We start from the raw sequence: 14313 nt of genomic DNA, 5'->3' as shown, positions 1-14313 counted from the left end.
GACCATTCTCAAGTCGATAGTCCAGGACGGACCGAAACGTGGTCGTCCCTTCAACTTCTAGTGTGTGGTCTGGTCAACATACTTCAGCCTCGTTATTGTGACTCATCGCCGGCATTTGAAGAAATCATGCATATTATACCAGGATCCGTCGCTAAAGAGAACATAATGGGACGTTGATCGAATGGAACATCTGCTGAGGACCTTCATTGGGCACCGGCGGTGCCCGGGGTTAGTCCTGTGACCAGGTTTCCCCAAGCACACCCTTCCCTATGTCATCCGTTACACCTTCCCCATATCCCTCCCCACAGACCCTACCTATTTCCTCCCTATGTGCTCTCTTTCTCCTCTATTCCCACACGACCTTGTATCTCCTCCTTCCCTACCCATTGGTAGGGAGGAGACAGAGAGGAGAATGATTCACTCAGAACAAAAATCTATCGTCTGAATACCTATCAAGAGTTACAAAAAGTTAACTCTACGGTCTTTTACGGTCTTTGTATTCCACATTTCATAACCACTAACCACGAGGGCGGGTAAATGAGCCGACACCCCTTTGACGGGAGGGGGGTGGGGGGGTGCATTTGGACCGGGTCTGACATCCCCGTTACCCACGACACTCCCCCCCCCATAAAGTCGCCTTTAATCCTATTAAAATTCAATGAGGCGAGCCCCAGCCTTCTGTTCCCAACCTTAGATAAAAAAAAGACATTCTCTACTATGTATAGACTATAGGGTGGGTACACGGCTCGGGGCCAGGTCTTTTTTTTTTCCTTCCCCTCTCTCTCTCTCACACTCTCCTCTCTCGCTCTCTGTTTCCATATTTCCTCCTCTGTTCCCATCCCTCCCTCTCCGACCCTCTCTAGCCTCCCACGTGTTCTCCCCTCTCTCCCCTATTCCACCTATCCTACCCCCTCTCCATCATCTCTGCCAATCTACCCTTTCTTCCCCTCTCCTAACCTCTTCTACACCCCCAAACCTTCTTCACTACTTCCTCTCTTCACCCCCCAAACATCACCCCATCTCTTTCCCCATCCCCCCTCTCTGAAAATGTAATGGAGTACCGAATTCGCGTTTGAAGCGAAATCTAGGGACTCGGCTAGGCACGTTTCACTGATTAAGTGATGGAGGGGTCTCTATTGGGCCCGATCCACTCTTAATAGAACCAATAGGACCGACCCCCGACCCGCCTATGTTCGTCACGTACCCCAGACCATTCACCCTGCAACTTTGGGTGAGGCTAACGCCAAGTATCTGGCCTTCAACCTTTGATAGACAGACATTCCCTCATATATATATATATATATATATATATATATATATATATATATATATATTATATCCATCCTCCTGTTTTGGTAGTACTTATAGTGACGATGAGGACCATAGTACTTATACCGACGTTCAACGGAATTAGAAAATAGAAAGCAGACATTGAATTTGGACAGACCGGAAAAGATTGTACATTTATGTTGCAAAGATAACTAAAAATTAGTTATCTAAGATAACAAACCAACTAAACTAACTAAACTTAACCTTCCGAGGCCTAATACAAACTATATGATGCCTAATATAGTACATATGTGTGCTATGCAAAGTCTCGGAATATATAAATTTGCTTTTTAGCTTAATTTTTTTCGGACTCTATAAAGTGAATAGTACAAAATTTTAACATCTAATTCCTTAGTACGTCGATATTTGTATTATGGTGTTAATAATAATAAAAAAAGTATTTTAACAGGAGGATGAGTTGCATTATAACAATGTCAAACATTTCAACAACAGTAACCAAAAAAAAAACACATCAAAATGTACAGTAAAGCAGCGTCGACAACAGGGAAGACAACAAGGGAGCCGGTCGGCCGAGCGGACAGCACGCGGGACTTGTGATCCTGTGGTCCTGGGTTCAATCCCAGGCGCCGGCGAGAAACAATGGGCAGAGTTTCTTTCACCCTATGCCCCTGTTACCTAGCAGTAGATAGGTACCTGGGTGTTAGTCAGCTGTCACGGGCTGCTTCCTGGGGGTGGAGGCCTGGTCGAGGACCGGGCCGCGGGGACACTAAAAGCCCCGAAATCATCTCAAGATAACCTCAAGATAACAGGCAGAAACAGGCTTCAGGTGGACCATAAACACATGGGCAGACACGTAACACCTCATAACACACATTGACTCTAATAAAACCCAACATTTACCGTAATAAAACCCAACATTTACCGTAATAAAACCCAACATTTACCGTAATAAAACCCAACATTTACCGTAATAAAACCCAACATTTACTGTAATAAAACCCAACATTTACCGTAATAAAACCCAACATTTACTGTAATAAAAACCCCACAACAACACTTGTCCTGACGACTGTATTTCTGCCCCTGAGAAATTTAGCATTTTGATTTGCAGGTGTAATGATTATATGATTTAACGTGTGTTTATATTTGTAAATGTCACGTAAAAGAATGTTTACAGAGTATTTTACAGTTTTTGGAAAATTTCTAACATTTGTCTTTAAATATTTTTGAGAAAATGTTACAACTGGACTTTCTATATCAAGTTTTAGTCGTATATAATTTTCCTTCTTATGTGCAGTAATAGCGAAGGAACTTGCATCCGTTTTTTTTTAATATATTTTTTTTGTCTTGGAGGATATCCAACAGAACTGAATCGTCTTATTTAATAATCTTTTTTTAGGAGTTCTGAAAACTGCAGCTCGCGGAACCTTAGTTAACTCACTAATAATATTCACCTTATACTCTGGTTTACCTAATACTCTACTTAGCTTACATTATACTTTACTTAGTTTACCTTATACTCTACTTAGCTTACCTTATACTCTACTTAGTTTATCTTATACTCTACTTAGTTTACCTTATATTCTTTATCAACTCGCTGTCTCTCTCCCCATTATCGTGTCAGCTTTAATATTCTCAGGATATTCCTCATCTTTCACTCTATCGGATTCCATCTTTCCCTTTTTCTCATACCTCCAAAATATTCTTTTCCTTCTCTTATCCTCCTATTTCTTTCCCTGCTTCCCAGCAGCCTCTCATCTCTGGCTGTAACCCCCCCTCCCCTCCCACCCAACCCTCCCTTCCCATCTATTCCACCGCGTTTATTTTTTCCTCTTTCTCCTTCCTTTCCGTGAAGGAGATGCTCCAGACTGCAAGAGTCGCAATAACGCTCTCAGCGCAGGAGACTCTTAAGACCTTTGTGTGGGTGAGAGCTATTGTTGTATTTTTACGGGGGCTCTTAAGAGGGGTGAGCATTGTAAATTATCTCGGCTGGAATGACTGTAAGGTATATGGGTTGCTGTAAATCCTGAGCGTGAGAATGTATGTAAATTTTTTTTGCATTTACGTGAATTGTCGGCGGTAACTGGATTGTAAATTTAATATGGATGTGGTATGTTTATATAGTGTTGTCATGGAGTTGTATATATATATATATGTACTTGGTAAATTTGTTTATGTGAGATTAGTGTTAATAGCTAAGTCTAATCACTACCAGTACTACTACTACCAGACTCGCTACCAGTCCCACTACCACCACCATCATCACTGTTACCTCCAACATCGTTACCACCTCTACCGTAACTACCACTACCTAATTTCCCATCACCACTATTGTCAGTAGCTCCAACAACACAACCACCACCTCCACACTCTCCAACACATCAACCTGCTCTACTGCCACCTTGTCCCAACCACTTCCCCCCCAGCAACACCACCCCCAGAAACACCCCCCCCCAGCAACACCACCCCCCAGCAACACCACCCCCCAGCAACCCCCCCCCCCAGCAACACCCCCCCCCCCAGCAACACCCCCCCCCCAGCAACACCCCCCCCCAGCAACACCCCCCCCCCAGCAACACCCTCCCCCAGCAACACCCCCCCCAGCAACACCACCCCCAGCAACACCACCCCCAGCAACACCACCCCCAGCAACACCCCCCCCCAGCAACACCACCCCCAGCAACACCCCCCCCCCAGCAACACCACCCCCCCCCCAGCAACACCTCCCCCAGCAACATCACCCCCAGCAACACCACCTTCACACTTAATGGTGGAGAAAGTTATGAGCAAGATAATAATATAACTCCTAGATAGGATAAACTTTATAACAAGGTCATGCCTGACAAACTTGAGAGTTCTATGACATGGTCTTGAATATACAGCAGGAGTAAGAAGACTGGGTAGACTGCATCTTCCTTGATTGTCAGAAAGCCTTTGATATTGTTACTGGGGAAATGTTGGTTTACGAGATATAGAGACAAGTATGGATGACTGGGAAAATACTGAATTGTGCCAGGGAGCAACTGACGTACAGAAAATAAAGGATTACATCCAGAGAGAAGGTGTCGAGCTTGAGGTGGTGGTACAGTGTACCATAAGGATGGTACAATGTACCTGAACAAGGGTGGGGAGGTACAATATAGAAGAGGTAGGGAAGAATGTAGAGTCTAGTTGTGGGAGGTAGTGAGGGAGAGAGAGGTAGAGTGTAGCTGTGAGGGAGGAGGATACAATGTAGATGAAAGAGGGAAATTTACCAGAAGATGAGATGGAGGACGCTACAGTTCACTAGAGGGATGGAAGTTCAAGTGATGGAGGGTCTAAGAGGAAGAAGGCAGAGAGGGTACAGTGAAGGGGGAGTGAGATAAAAATAATAATATATATTTTATGAAAAATGTGCTCGTGCAGTGTCCTGTCGCTACTTAGCAAATACTTAACAATTTTAATTTGGATTTTATATGTTCTTAAAGAGCACTTTGCCGAAAGTTTGAGAGACCTAACATTTTAAATCCTTTTCTGGGTGCCTTAGATTTTGCTGGTTAAGTTGTCCTCTCACTTGGGGTGTGTCCTCACTAGGCTAAGGACTGTAGCAAGGATGTCTGGGGTGCAAGTTTGGGGTAAGGAGTCTGGGAAGATTGTCTGGGATGCAAGTTTAGGATAAGGAGTCTGGGAAGATTGTCTGGGGTGCAAGTTTAGGGTAAGGAATCTGGGAAGGTTGCCTGGGGTGCAAGTTTAGGGTAAGGAGTCTGGGAAGATTTTCTGGGATGCAAGTTTAGGGTAAGGAGTCTGGGAAGGTTGCCTGGGGTGCAAGTTTAGGGTAAGGAGTCTGGGAAGATTGTCTGGGATGCAAGTTTAGGGTAAGGAGTCTGGGAAGGTTGTCTGGGATGCAAGTTTACGGTAAGGAGTCTGGGAAGATTTTCTGGGATGCAAGTTTAGGGTAAGGAGTCTGGGAAGGTTGTCTGGGATGCAAGTTTAGGGTAAGGAGTCTGGGAAGGTTGCCTGGGGTGCAAGTTTAGGGTAAGGAGTCCGGGAACAATGCCAGGGGGGCAGTAGCACCAGGTTAAGGACACTGGGAAGGATGGATTAATGGGATTATTCCCGTGAGTTGGTACAATCGATAGATTTATTGATATATTCCTTACGTGCAGAAAACAAATCACAATGACGTGGCTGAAATGTGGATACCTAACCCACACATCTTACAAGAAAGAAAATGACGACGTTTCAGTCCGTCTTGGACCGTTATTATGTCGTGTAAAATTATTGCAAACTCTTGCTTAGGCCTCGGAAATGACATTGTAATTGTCACTACACAGAGAAATGTTTAAGGAAATTTGTATCACAAATCTCAATGTTATACCACTTCTGGATCGTCCTGCCATGGGAAACCCTAAAATAAAGTAGTCTTTTAATAAAAAATTAACAGAAGGCTCTACTTTCCACAATAAAGTAGATTGTAGATAATGATTAGATTTGAAGATTTCACTCAATTTTATTTACTAAAGTCTAAAGAGCAAGGACTTGCATTACAGGGATTTATTCCTTCTGGCTAGAGAGGAAAAAATCCAATGTTTTTGTTGTATTTTCTTTATGGAGTGAAGAGGTCAACAAACTTTTATGTAGCCGAGCGTTGCTGACTCCGCCTCTGAGCGAAATGTCAAGTGGATGTCTGGTGCCGCGTACCACTCTCGAATTTTGATGACCAGAGTTCGACTTCCTCTTAAAAGTCTCCACTACGACTGAAATGTTATAAAATGATTCTTCGATTTTCCTCAACACCTTGTAATGTCCTATTTTAAAAGGGACCGACATTCTCAGTTTACTCTTAACATTTGTCTAGACGTGCTGGAGTCTCATTGATTGGACGGATAATCTGTTTATATGTTTGCTGATTTCAAGCATTTCTAAACTTGATTACATATGTCGCAAACACAAAACATAAATACATACATACATACGTTCGTTCTGTTTCTCTCTGTCTCAGTCTTTCTCTTTCCCCCCTCTCTTTCTCCCTGTCATTTTTCTCTTTTTTTCTGTCTCTTTATCTCTGTCTGTCTCTGTCTTGATCTGCCTCCCATTCCCACTCACACTGACGACTAGGAAGATAGCTGTAAGTCGTCAGACATATACGTATCATTGCACTATTTTATTTAAACTTTTCTTTGCCACAAAGGAGTAGAACGCGGACCACAGCGACTCTCGTCTAAGTTATATGTTTCCATTCTTAGCTCGAGAGAAGTTGTGAGGTCATGTTTGTGAGGGCGGGGTAGAAGTGGCGTGTTTATGTTAGTGTTGGTACTGTATGTGTTTGGATTTCGTGTCTGTTTGCTGCTAGTCAAGGTGCTACTGGTGTGTGTGTGTGTGTGTGTGTGTGTGTGTGTGTACTCACCTAGTTGTACTCACCTAGTTGTGTTTGCGGGGGTTGAGCTCTGGCTCTTTGGTCCCGCCTCTCAACCGTCAATCAACAGGTGTACAGATTCATGAGCCTATCGGGCTCTGTCATATCTACACTTGAAACTGTGTATGGAGTCAGCCTCCACCACATCACTTCCTAATGCATTCCATTTGTCAACCACTCTGACACTAAAAAAGTTCTTTCTAATATCTCTGTGGCTCATTTGGGCACTCAGTTTCCACCTGTGTCCCCTTGTGCGTGTTCCCCTTGTGTTAAATAGACTGTCTTTATCTACCCTATCAATCCCCTTCAGAATCTTGAATGTGGTGATCATGTCCCCCCTAACTCTTCTGTCTTCCAGCGAAGTGAGGTTTAATTCCCGGAGTCTCTCCTCGTAGCTCATACCTCTCAGCTCGGGTACTAGTCTGGTGGCAAACCTTTGAACCTTTTCCAGTTTAGTCTTATCCTTGACTAGATATGGACTCCATGCTGGGGCTGCATACTCCAGGATTGGCCTGACATATGTGGTATACAAAGTTCTGAATGATTCTTTACACGAGTTTCTGAATGCCGTTCGTATGTTGGCCAGCCTGGCATATGCCGCTGATGTTATCCGCTTGATATGTGCTGCAGGAGACAGGTCTGGCGTGATATCAACCCCCAAGTCTTTTTCCTTCTCTGACTCCTGAAGAATTTCCTCTCCCAGATGATACCTTGTATCTGGCCTCCTGCTCCCTACACCTATCTTCATTACATTACATTTGGTTGGGTTAAACTCTAACAACCATTTGTTCGACCATTCCTTCAGCTTGTCTAGGTCTTCTTGAAGCCTCAAACAGTCCTCTTCTGTTTTAATCCTTCTCATAATTTTAGCATCGTCCGCAAACATTGAGAGAAATGAATCGATACCCTCCGGGAGATCATTTACATATATCAGAAACAAGATAGGACCGAGTACAGAGCCCTGTGGGACTCCACTGGTGACTTCACGCCAATCGGAGGTCTCACCCCTCACCGTAACTCTCTGCTTCCTATTGCTTAGATACTCCCTTATCCACTGGAGCACCTTACCAGCTACACCTGCCTGTCTCTCCAGCTTATGTACCAGCCTCTTATGCGGTACTGTGTCAAAGGCTTTCCGACAATCCAAGACAATGCAGTCCGCCCAGCCCTCTCTTTCTTGCTTAATCTGTGTCACCTGATCGTAGAATTCTATCAAGCCTGTAAGGCAAGATTTACCCTCCCTGAATCCATGTTGGCGATTTGTCACGAAGTCCCTTCTCTCCAGATGTGTTACCAGGTTTTTTCTCACGATCTTCTCCATCACCTTGCATGGTATACAAGTCAAGGACACTGGCCTGTAGTTCAGTGCCTCTTGTCTGTCGCCCTTTTTGTATATTGGGACCACATTCGCCTTCTTCCATATTTCTGGTAGGTCTCCCGTCTCTAGTGACTTACTATACACTATGGAGAGTGGCAGGCAAAGTGCCTCTGCACACTCTTTCAGTACCCATGGTGAGATCCCATCTGGACCAACAGCCTTTCTAACATCCAGATCCAGCAGGTGTCTCTTGACCTCCTCTCTCGTAATTTCGAACTCCTCCAAGGCCGCCTGGTTTACCTCCCTTTCTCCTAGCACAGTGACCTCACCTTGTTCTATTGTGAAGACCTCCTGGAACCTCTTGTTGAGTTCCTCACACACCTCTCTGTCATTCTCTGTATACCTGTCCTCGCCTGTTCTAAGTTTCAATACCTGTTCTTTCACTGTTGTTTTCCTTCTGATGTGACTGTGGAGTAGCTTTGGTTCGGTCTTGGCTTTGTTTGCTATATCATTTTCAAAATTTTTCTCTGCTTCTCTTCTCACCCTGTGTGTGTGTGTGCGCGTGTGTACTTACCTATTTGTGCTTGCGGGGGGTTGAGCTCTGGCGTTTTGGTCCCGCCTCTCAACCGTCAATCAACTGGTGTACAGATTCCTGAGCCTATTGGGCTCTATCATATCTACACTTGAAGCTGTGTATGGAGTCAGCCTCCACCACATCACTGCCTAATGCATTCCATCCGTTAACTACTCTGACACTGAAAAAGTTGTGTGTGTGTGTGTGTGTGTGTGTGTGTGAATGTACATATATAATCTGGAAGGACTGGAAGGTTCTTGGGCTCCGCCTTCCTTTTGTTGAAATCTGTCGACCATGTTGTTTCCTATAAATAATTTTGATACTTCATAACAAAGTTACTCAAAATAATACTCGTCTATAGTCACTTTTCCTTTCTCATTACTCTCATGAGGATGTGTCCTAAGTCTCATGAGACTTAGGACACATCCTCGTCATATGGGACTCTCATAGTTCTTTCTATTTCGTATGATAAGCAGACTCATACCGTCTGTATAGCCAGCTTTTTTTAATGTCAATATCATCATACTGGCTTAGCACTCCTCATAATTAATTTACCCGTCTTCAGTAGCTGCTGACCACAACTCAGCTTGTTATCTTGAGATGATTTCGGGGCTTTAGTGTCCCCGCGGCCCGGTCCTCAACCAGGCCTCCACCCACAGGAATTAGCCCGTAACCTCAAAGATACTCATCAAAATAAATGCAAATTAACAGTCACTCATTGAACTATTTTTGTCTCGGACATTATATATTTCTTCGAGTTCCATTGACTTTTTTTCATATTAATTTAATCGTGTTCTAAGAAATCTTTACTTACTCGACGATTTAAAGTTGTTTGGCTCATTTCATCAGAGTTTCAATTGCAAAAAATCATCCAGAATTTTTTTTTATAACTCTTAACATGTTTTTTTCCGATTTTTTATTAATTAGAATTTTGGGAAGTCATTAACTAACGCGGGAGACAGAAGTTTTAATGCCAGACTCTGCAAACTTGCAAAGTTCAACACTTCTCGCCTCTGCAACTTTCATCGCCCTTATTAATAATGTATCGCCAGACTGCATAGCAACATATGGAAAGGAGTGACAAGATCAGGTAGCAGCACAGTTGTGTCCAAGCCTGTGTTGCATGCTTGGGGGGGGGGGTTCTACCTGTGCTCCAACACACCTGCAGGTGTTCAGGCAGCTCACACACCTGCAGGCGATGAGTCACAATAACGTGGCTAAAGTATGTTGACCAGACCACACACTAGAAGGTGAAGGGACGACGACGACGTTTCGGTCCGTCCTGGACCATTCTCAAGTAGATTGTGAACGGTCGAATCACAATCGACTTGAGAATGGTCCAGGACGGACCGAAACGTCGTCGTCCCTTCACCTTCTAGTGTGTGGTCTGGTCAAAACCTGCAGGTGTTCCGGCAGCTCACACACCTGCAGCTCACAGGCTTATACTATCGTGTTATTTTATTTTCAATTATGCGCTGTACAGTGCCAAGAAAGGCCAAGCCGTCATCGCGGTAAATAACAGTAACTTTTCCTGTATCTGCAAGCAAGTCTTGCCGTTCTGAGCTGCTGTTCTAAGCCATTCCTGATATAAATTTACCTGTCAATGAGTCTTGTATTATGGCTCCGTGAGTGAGAGAGGAAGAATGGCTTGCTTAACGTCCATGAGAAACGCGGATATTCATGACTTTCGTGAGTCAAACAATGAGAGTAATCAGGAGCGTCCTTGTCTGAAGCACTCTGGATTACGTGAGTCCCACATACTCCTGGGTCCTCCTACAGTGCCACGTGAGAGACCCACATACTCCTCGCTCCTCCTCCAGTGCCACATGAGAGAGCCACATACTCCTGGGTCCTCCTACAGTGCCACGTGAGAGACCCACATACTCCTGGGTCCTCCTCCAGTGCCACATGAGAGAGCCACATACTCCTGGGTCCTCCTACAGTGCCACGTGAGAGACCCACATACTCCTCGCTCCTCCTCCAGTGCCACATGAGAGAGCCACATACTCCTGGGTCCTCCTACAGTGCCACGTGAGAGACCCACATACTCCTGGGTCCTCCTCCAGTGCCACATGAGAGAGCCACATACTCCTGGGTCCTCCTACAGTGCCACGTGAGAGACCCACATACTCCTGGGTCCTCCTCCAGTGCCACATGAGAGAGCCACATACTCCTGGGTCCTCCTACAGTGCCACGTGAGAGACCCACATACTCCTGGGTCCTCCTCCAGTGCTACATGAGAGAGCCACATACTCCTGGGTCCTCCTCCAGTGCTACATGAGAGAGCCACATACTCCTGGGTCCTCCTCCAGTGCTACATGAGAGACCCACATACTCCTGGGTCCTCCTCCAGTGCCACATGAGAGAGCCACATACTCCTGGGTCCTCCTACAGTGCCACGTGAGAGACCCACATACTCCTGGGTCCTCCTCCAGTGCTACATGAGAGAGCCACATACTCCTCGCTCCTCCTCCAGTGCCACATGAGAGACCCACATACTTCTGGGTGCTCCTACAGTGCCACATGAGAGACCCACATACTCCTGGGTGCTCCTACAGTGCCACATGAGAGACCCACATACTCCTGGGTCCTCCTCCAGTGCCACATGAGAGACCCACATACTCCTGGGTCCTCCTACAGTGCCACATGAGAGACCCACATACTCCTGGGTGCTCCTACAGTGCCACATGAGAGACCCACATACTCCTGGGTGCTCCTACAGTGCCACATGTGAGGCCCACATACTCCTGGGTGCTCCTACAGTGCCACATGAGAGGCCCACATACTCCTGGGTGCTCCTACAGTGCCACATGTGAGGCCCACATACTCCTGGGTGCTCCTACAGTGCCACATGAGAGGCCCACATACTCCTGGGTGCTCCTACAGTGCCACATGAGAGGCCCACATACTCCTGGGTGCTCCTACAGTGCCACATGAGAGGCCCACATACTCCTGGGTGCTCCTACAGTGCCACATGAGAGGCCCACATACTCCTGGGTGCTCCTACAGTGCCACATGAGAGGCCCACATACTCCTGGGTGCTCCTACAGTGCCACATGAGAGGCCCACATACTCCTGGGTGCTCCTACAGTGCCACATGAGAGGCCCACATACTCCTGGGTGCTCCTACAGTGCCACATGAGAGGCCCACATACTCCTGGGTGCTCCTACAGTGCCACATGAGAGGCCCACATACTCCTGGGTGCTCCTACAGTGCCACATGTGAGGCCCACATACTCCTGGGTGCTCCTACAGTGCCACATGAGAGGCCCACATACTCCTGGGTGCTCCTACAGTGCCACATGAGAGGCCCACATACTCCTGGGTGCTCCTACAGTGCCACATGAGAGGCCCACATACTCCTGGGTGCTCCTACAGTGCCACATGTGAGGCCCACATACTCCTGGGTGCTCCTACAGTGCCACATGAGAGGCCCACATACTCCTGGGTGCTCCTACAGTGCCACATGAGAGACCCACATACTCTTGGGTCCTCCTCCAGTGCCACATAAGAGACCCACATACTCCTGGGAGCTCCTACAGTGCCACATGAGAGGCCCACATACTCCTGGGTGCTCCTACAGTGCCACATGAGAGGCCCACATACTCCTGGGTGCTCCTACAGTGCCACATGTGAGGCCCACATACTCTTGGGTCCTCCTCCAGTGCCACATAAGAGACCCACATACTCCTGAGCTAAGCTTCGGCATTTTCAATATTCTAAATTTTATAGAGAGGATAACTTTAAAAGGATAATATTAAAATTCTCAATAAAAATGCACATATTGAACTTTAATTATCTGGTAATAAGTTTGGGAAGGTTTTACCAAGATACTGTTCTTGTCATTTAATTAAGACTTTGCTCAAGTGGTTGTTTCGCACGAGGATGGAAAGTTTCGAGCAGGGAAAGCTTCCAACATCCTTTAGAAACCATAGTTCTTGCAGCAACTATTTGGACGAACGTATAATAATAGACTGTTGTAGCCAACAGAATTCACGCTGTGTGCTATTCATTTTGTAGAGGGGAACGAAAAATAAAGAAAACCTCTCGTTTCCTAGGGCAAGTATATCACATATGTACTAAATTAGGCCTAAGATAAAGCATATAATTATTTAGGAATAGGATAGGTTGGCTTTGCTGATACCTGGTTGATACCTGGTTGATGGGGTTCTGGGAGTTCTTCTACTCCCCAAGCCCGGCCCGGGGCCAGACTTGACTTGAGAGTTTGGTCCACCAGACTGTTGCTTGGAGCGGCCCGCAGGCCCACATACCCACCACAGCCCGGTTGGTCCGGCACTCCTTGAAGGAAACAATCTAGTTTCCTCTTGAAGATGTCCACGGTTGTTCCTGTAATATTGTAATATGTAATCCTGTAATTTGCTGCTTTAGTTACTGTCTCATTACTCTAGAATATGGTACAAATTGTGAAATATTTTAGGTCCAACAGTCCGTTTTAGTACAAGTGACCAAATAATTTCTATAGTACTCTCATTTTTATAGGCTGGAAGAGAATAGTTCGAAGTGACTGGCTTCTAGATGTGTCATTTTGCTGTGGTTTGACACAGTTCAGCCCCTTGTCTTAATCTGCCATTCTGGCTACATTATCCAACAACCTAACCTTATCAGACACGTACGAACCCAAGCAACCCACCTAACTCATCACGTTGGTGTATATATATTTTCTGTGAGCGAGTAGGTGTGTGTGTGCAAGTGTACATGTTTGTCTTTGCGTGCGTGCGTGTGTGTGAGTGCGTGCGAGCGAGACATTCGGGATCATGTCTGACAAGGAGGAGACGTCTCCTTCAATTCTTTATGACGCCGCAGAAAGCCCTTTTCTTCTCTCATATAATATAATTTAATGGATGTTTTTTTTTTGCATATTTTACTAATATGTTTTGCTGCCACATTTACTAGTCTCTTGGTACATTGAGGAGCCTGAGCTGTAGGAACTCGAGTATCATCTGAGAACTATACAAAATTATCATGCAACATTGAGGGGTCAAGATTTGATTTGTGTACATAAAAAGAGCATTATTATTAGTATATGTATTAATATTGTTATCATAACAATATATAATTTGGGTTTGGCAATGGGGTTCCAGCACTAAAAAATACAATGGTGTTCCAGCACTAAAAATGCATTGAGGTTCCAGCACCAAAAAATGCAATGAGGTTCCAGCACCAGGAAAATAATGATGTTCCAGTATGAGGAAAGACTGGTAAAAAACGCCAATTTTAATTTCAGTTTCCAAAATCCAGTAATACATTAGACGTCAGCCTGCTTTCCAGGTTCTTTGTCATCAAGAGAGCACGAAGTTTGTTTACATGTTCCATCCTAAATCGAAAAACAGCAACTTTTACTTTCCAAGTTCCAGCATCAGGAGTTATTAAAGGAGCACCAGGTGTCATTTCAGGGAGCACGTACATTAATTCCAGGTTTCAGCACCTGGATAATCATACTGGAGGCTCCAGCACACTTTCCAAGTTCCAGCACCAAAGGAAAACTTTCACCATTAAGAGAATTTACTGCAGGGAACTCCAGACGTAAATTATATTAAAATGGAAGCGATATCTGGAGGGTGACAGGACGTTTTAGCTTTCACTGTCGGCGCCAAGTTTTTCCCAGGATGTTATGTTCTGAGTTTGTTAGTGAAGAACAAGAGCATAATGTTCTGTAGGAGAACAAGAGCATAAAGTTCTGAAGGAGAACAAGAGCATAAAGTTCTGAAGGAGAAC

The 14313-nt window shown here is 45.3% G+C and overlaps 1 protein-coding gene across 1 annotated transcript in view; it reads left to right on the top strand.

Moving 5' to 3' along the window:
- Positions 1-14313, top strand: part of LOC123767311 (glutamate-gated chloride channel) — a 101977-nt gene that overhangs the window by 22516 nt on the left and 65148 nt on the right. The gene's annotated exons all lie outside the window — the stretch shown is intronic.

The sequence above is a fragment of the Procambarus clarkii genome, chromosome 74, assembly GCF_040958095.1.
Source record: "Procambarus clarkii isolate CNS0578487 chromosome 74, FALCON_Pclarkii_2.0, whole genome shotgun sequence".
NCBI classification, from domain to species: domain Eukaryota; kingdom Metazoa; phylum Arthropoda; class Malacostraca; order Decapoda; family Cambaridae; genus Procambarus; species Procambarus clarkii.
This window is presented reverse-complemented; position numbering and strand designations above follow the sequence as displayed.